Below are 6,638 nucleotides of genomic sequence, written 5' to 3'. Positions count from 1 at the left end.
CTTATACCTCCCAAGACCACCAGCTCAGAGGAGGCGCCACCCACAGTGGGCTGGGCCCTCCCATATCTATCAACAATCAAGAAAATGCCTCACTGACGTGCCCAAAGGCCAATCTGATGGAAGGAAATTTTCAGGTGAGATTTTCTCTTCCCAGGTATGTTTAGGTTTATGTCAAATTGAACAACAACAACAACAACAACAACAACAACAAACTGACCAGCATAGGTGGTAGGCATTAAAAACACAGGGCGCTGACTCCTGCTGGGGAGCAGGAAAGGGAGGTTTGACCCGAAGACGTAAAGGATGAGAGTGTTACCATTACGCTACGCTGGAGACGGGGTTTTGTATGCCACCAGCAAGCTGCTAGCAGGGGCAAGTCACTAAACTCCTATGAACCCCAACTTTCTTTTCTGTATAATGGGAACAGAGATAAGATGCCCACTGGGAGCATCTGTTTTGAAGGCGAGGAGAGCAGGTGTGTGAGGCATGGACACAATGCCTATGTGACCCAGGGGATGTGGTGATTTTCGTCATGGTTTCACCCGTGGTCCAGGGAGGAGGCAGACTCTCGGGGTAGCCATAACCGAATGAGCTGCTTCTTTTTACTCATCTCAGACTCCTCGTAGAGTTCAGGGATTTCCTGTCATCTCCAGCACCAGGTACTAACTGGCTCTGCCTTCACCTTGGTGTTCTTTCATGAAAGACAGAAAGCTAGAGAAACACAAGCCTCACCTTAACTCAACCGCTATTTTGCGTATCAGTTTAACTCCTAATAAAACTCCTACCGGATTAGACTGCCCTCCGTGATTAGGACAGCCCTGTCCGCGGAGAACTCAGTGCTCCCAAACTCCTTTTCCTTCATTACTTTTTGTTTGTTTTAACCTCAGACACGAGAGACACCTCCCTGGGAGTCAAGTATGGCCAGGAATTTCTACTTAGCAGGTGCTGTATTGCGGTGTTTCTTGGTGAGTGTAGCCCGTTCTGTTCCTCCTCACTTTTCTGACAGGATTCCATTTTCTGAGTCTTCAAGCTGGGCTGTAGGTTGAGAGCCTTCAAGTTCACGGTTACAGCAACTTGTCACATTCTTCCCACTCACTTGTGAGTAGTTCCCTGCTTTCTCTGATGCATACAATTTCCTTGATGAACGGTGGATGCTCTGCTTGAAGTCAATAAATGACCTCACCTATACAATTTCCGATGTAAAAGAGAGGGTCAGAGATGGGAAGCGAGAACGAGATTGCTGAGAAGTTCTCCATGGCTGCCTTTTCCCTTCTCTTGGATTTCTCTCTCACTAGTCCTGAGAGATTACAATGCAAACGGGCTGCCCTTGTCTCCAAGGAAATCATGAAAATTCTAAATCCCCCTTTACAAATAAATAAGGCGATGCCTAGAGAAACTAGATGTGACTAGCCTGGGTCTCTCAGCTCAAAGGTACTAGAATAGCAGAACCTAGATAAGGAACAAGACTCTCTTACCCACCCCCCACCCCGTATCACTGGGGCATCTTCTGTTTCTCACCTTTGGTTAACTCTTTTGCTAATTGGCAACTCCTTCCTTCCTTCCTTCCGTCCTTCCGTCCTTCCTTCCTTCCTTCCTTCCTTCCTTCCTTCCTTCCTTCCTTCCTTTCTTCCTTCCTTCCTTCCTTCTCCCTTCCTTCCTCCCTTTTTTAATTTTTAAAATTAATTTTAATCATAATTGCAGTGCAATGCTGGGCATTAAACTCGGGATCTGGAACATGTTAGGCAAGGGTCTTCCTTCCCCTGAATACTCTGCACTCCTCATGAAACAAATGTTGGCTGAGCCTCTGTCCTGATTCCATGCCCTGAGTTGGGCAGATGTCCCCTGAGGCTGCACCTGTACAAAGCTGACTGACACCTGCAGACAGAAGTTCTCAGGGGGTTTTCATCCCAGGCAGTAACTTGGTTTACCCCTCACCTAAAGGCAGTTATTCTTGAGTTTGGTAGCTCTGCCTTGGCTTCCTCCTCTTCCTGTAAACCAAGTACTGGCCCAGGGTTCTGTGGTCAAGGCCTCACAGTTCAAACTCCCTAGACAGAAGTGGAATGACCTGTCCCTAAGCAGGTCCACTGCCAGAATCCAGATGGAGGCAAGTCTCTTGGTTCCTCTACTTCCTTTCTATTCTTTAGTCTCCACATTGTCACCTTTCCCTCAATCCCAGGGCTGTGATAATGACCCGTGCTGGTACACTAATGCCCTTGCCTTGACTCCACCACCCACAACCCTCCTCTGGGAGCTTGCATTGAAAAAAAAGGGAGTAGCCAATGTTGGCATCTCAGGAGACAGGTGGGAGATGCCTTTCATAGTTCCTATAAATTAAGGGATGTAAGATTGGACCTGATAGGGACCATAATTTGAGGTCTCTGGGGACTTCTTCAAGAATTTGGAAGGGGCCTGGGTGAGATCCAAAGACCCAAGGACCTCCTACTATGTCACAACTTCTGAAAGTCTCAACCACTTCCTAATAACCCCACCTTTCCCCCAACCTTTGATGTGGGGAAGGGATACTTAAGATCTAAACATAGCGAGAATTAGGAGGAAAAAGTCAGAACGGTCTCCTCCCTCAGACTCTCCACGTCTTCCATGGGCAGCTTCTTAGGATGTTGGTCCTGATGCAGAAGGAAAGTCGTAGACAGCGGCACCATCACGCCATTTCTCCTACCTGAGGATGGAAGACAGCCGTCTTTAGGACTTGCCAAATATCACATAAAGTATGTTAGAAAATTCCTATTGTTCAGTTCACGTCCCCTGACTGTATCCTCTCCCGATGCACAGCCCTTTAAGGAGTGGGCGTTTACATGCTTTCATAGCCTGTCCCCACTTGTGGCGTGATGGGTTTTCTGCTTTGTTATAAGTGGAACATAAAGCAGAGGGCATCTTTAGCAGCTTGTGGCAGGTGAACGATCAGAGCTGTGCTCAGCATCCAAATGCAGAGTCCAAAGCCTCAGAATCAAAGGGAAGGGATTTTGTCTGAAGTCAGCTCTCAGGTCATCATTCAGCACTTCTGTCATTTACTGGAACCAGGATGGGGGAATTTTGGCTGCGGCTGGCTCCTTGTGCTAGCAGAGAGATGGTCCCAGAACAGCTCGAACCCAATCGTCAGCTTCAGCATCAAAATACAACCCATTGCTAAAGAAGAGGGAAAGAGGAGCAACCCAGTAGGGTGGGCACACTGTTTTCAGATCTCTTGGCTTGGCCTGTATCCCTCATAGGACATGAGAGGTGCTGGTGTTTGCCATGGAAACAGCCAGAGGGAAACTGGGAGGATTTAGAACTTGGCAGGTGATTTCTAGTCTATAGTATCGCTGGCACCCAATGCACAGGGGAAAATGAGTGACACCTACATCACTATGAAGTCTGGAGGAGCCAGATCCCAGGAGCAGGTGCTTAAGAAAGTATCCTTTTCACCAATGACGGGAAATCTGTTCTCCAAACTGTAAGGCTGGGGCAGCTAAGTATATTTTGGGCATATGGGGTTTATTTTAGCTTCCCATGAAGCTTTAAAACACCAAGTGAGGAGGAGCTTAAGCGCTGTCTCTGTCAGTAAAGTGCTTGCTGCCAAAGCCTAGGGACTTGAGTTTGAATCCCGAGTATCCGCATCAAAGCCAGGCAGTACTCCTACGACCTCAGTGCGTGGGGAGCAGGCAGTGACATGGAAATCACTGGAGGTTGGTAGTTAGCCTAGTCAATCAGTGAGCTCCAGGTTCAGGCTTGGGGAGAGGTCCTGCCCCAAAAGTAAGATGGAAAAATACTAAAGATGACACATTATGTGGAACACTGACCTCCAGGAATATCACACACACACACACACACACACACACATGCAATAAACGTTTGCACCAATGTAAACTAATAGTGTTCTCAGCAAAATATTTACTCGATGCTATTCCTGTCTGGGGAAGGACCCTCAATCAGCCTGGGCGATGTGGGCAGCTTTTCCTTGTCCCAGGCAAACCCTTTTCCCTCTTTATTTCCCGGATTTCCTTGTTTCATGAGTGTGTAGAATTAGTTGTACCCACCAAGTCCACTTCTGAGCACAGCGTATGTGCTCTTGGACAGAGACTCTTTCCTTGGGACTCAACCCTGGTGCCAGCACAAGGCATGCAGGTTAAGGACAAACTGGTGGGTGAACGGCCACCCAACTCCTCCTGGCGTTTGGTTGAAGCAGGGTGAGCTTGTATCTTGTGCCTCATCCTGGCCCCACCATTCTGCTTGTGTCATTTCCTGTGGGTTGTCACCGAGGTCCTTCCCAGCTCTGGGAAGTAGGCTTTGTCCTGGGTTGTGGACTTCAGCCCTTGTAAACAGCTAGAGCATCACACACTATTTTTTCCTGGACTTGAGTTCCCCTCTTTTCCATCAGGTTCCTTCCCAGGCCTCATTGTGGGACAGCACTGAGCTCCTTCTTCCAGACTGCAAGGCTCCTTGTCTAGCTGGGGCACAGCTATTATCCCTGGAGAGGGGAGTCCTGTGCTTTCCAATGAGCATCTCAGCTGCCTTTTCTCTCTGTCGACGTGAGAGGATCTGAATTGCCCATAATTCCCTGCAGCTGGCCTCAGTCTGCACTGCTGTTTGGGGGTATGGTTCTTTTGTTCCCTTGTTTTTCTTTTTAAGTAAACATTTTCTATTGTGTTCTGGACTAGCATCATCTGCAGAAACAGCGAGGGGGAAACAGCCCCCTCTTGAAAGCTTCTGGGTCAGACATTGTAGCTGCTGGCAGGGAAGAAGCCATTGCCTATGGCTGGGGAATGAGACTGCCACCCAGGAAGGCTTAGTAGGGTAAAGGGGGCTGCATTTGAGTCTGAATCCCCATTCTCTGCTGTGTGATCTTGGGCAATCTTTTACCTTCTCTGGGCCACATTTTTACTGTCTGCAAGGGTGGGATTGAGCTTGATTAAGGGTTTGCAGTTAAAAACAAAAGCAAAGACATTGGAGCCCTCACTGAAACTAAGATAAATCAGGTGTGATTGCTGATTTTGTGGATTAAAACAGTCACTAGCATACACCCAGCTCAAAGTTTCTCGGCCTTAGCACTATGTTGATCTTTTGTTCATGATAGTTAAGGGAGGTTTTTATCATGATCTTTTGTTCATGATAGTTAAGGGAGGATGTCCTGTGGATGAGGAGCAGCACTCACAGTGACTGGCTGATGAGGACCTGACAAATATTCCGACGTTGACAGACACCCCATAGTGGGTAACATAACCTCTTCAGAGCACAACTTCAAGCTAATCAAACTGTTTAAAGATGAGAATTCAAGGAGCAATGGGTTTTTTTTTTTTTTGGCTCACTCTCTGGGGCCTTCTGCTGAACCAGGGTTTTGGAAGACAGAGTTTTTAAAAAGTGATATATTCAGAGTTTCAATTCTTCTCAGTTTGAAACTTCCCTGTGAACCCAGGATTCTATGTGTTCCTCAGCTCTCGGCTGCCGGGATAAAATGCTTGAAAAAGGCATCCTAAAGATGAAAGGCTGGGCTCATGTGCCAAAGGTTTTCAGTCCATGGTTGTTCCTGTTTTTGGACCTGTAATGAGGTGGGACATCACGGTGGTGGTGAAGCAAGGGAGCTAGAAGGGGTGGGGGAAGAGAAGGGAGAGAGAGAGAGGGAGAGGGAGGGAGAGAGAGGGAGAGGTAGGGAGAGAGAGGAAGAGGGAGAGAGAGAGCTTCCTCTTAGGGAACATCCTCAGATATTTATTCCATTCAACTAGGTCTTACCTCCTGAATGTCCATTAACACCCAATAGTCCATCAACTTATGAATCCATTACACTGATGAAGCTAGATTGTCCATGGTGCAATAAATTACTAAACCCCCCACCTCTGAATATTGCAGCATTAGAGACAGCCTTCAATGCGCCAGCCTTCAGTAGACATTGTATCGAAGCCATAACGTCTCCCATTAGATAGGGATTGAACCACACTTTCTTGTTTTCTGTGGCCCTGAGACCTCTGGGTTTTGAAATTGAAGAGGTCCAAAAGAATGATCTGTAGCCTCAAGGCTGTGGTAAGATGAATCTACCAGTTGGGAGCTTCCTACTAAAGAGGCCTGAAGTCATTGCTCCAATAGCTACTAGTAAGAGGGTGCAATGTAAGCTTGGATTTTCTGGGTTTCTGCTCTAGACTGAATCTGGAACGCTACTTCAAGACTTGGTTCCCTCCAGCCTGTGGGTGGTGGAACCTTTAAGAAGTGGGGCATAGTAGGATATCTTTAAACCACCGGGGGTGTGTCCTCCAAGGAGACTGTTGAATGATGGCCGCTGCATGAAAATGAGGCCATGACTACACCATGGAATGTTTTGGGGGAAGGGTTTTGTTGTCGATATGAGGGAGAGAATAGTCACAGGCATCTGGAAGAGTCCAGGGCAGGGGGAGAAAGAAATAGACTGAACATGGTCTATAGACCAAACTGGGTCATGGGAAGAGAGAGAGGGAAGAAGAGCAACAGAGGGAGAGAAGAGAGGAGAGAGGGCAAGCAGACCAAGAGGAACTGAGGGTCAAGAGAACAAAGAGAAGAGAGGTCAGAAAGAAAGAGAGAGCTCATGGCCAAGCTGGGTTTTATAAGAATCCTAAGCTGGGGGAAGGGAAGGGAAGGTTCCAGGCTTGTGGGGTCAGGGTACGGCAGCTGGGATG

The sequence above is a fragment of the Myodes glareolus genome, chromosome 22, assembly GCF_982192425.1.
Source record: "Myodes glareolus chromosome 22, mMyoGla1.1, whole genome shotgun sequence".
NCBI lineage: Eukaryota > Metazoa > Chordata > Mammalia > Rodentia > Cricetidae > Myodes > Myodes glareolus.
This window is presented reverse-complemented; position numbering follows the sequence as displayed.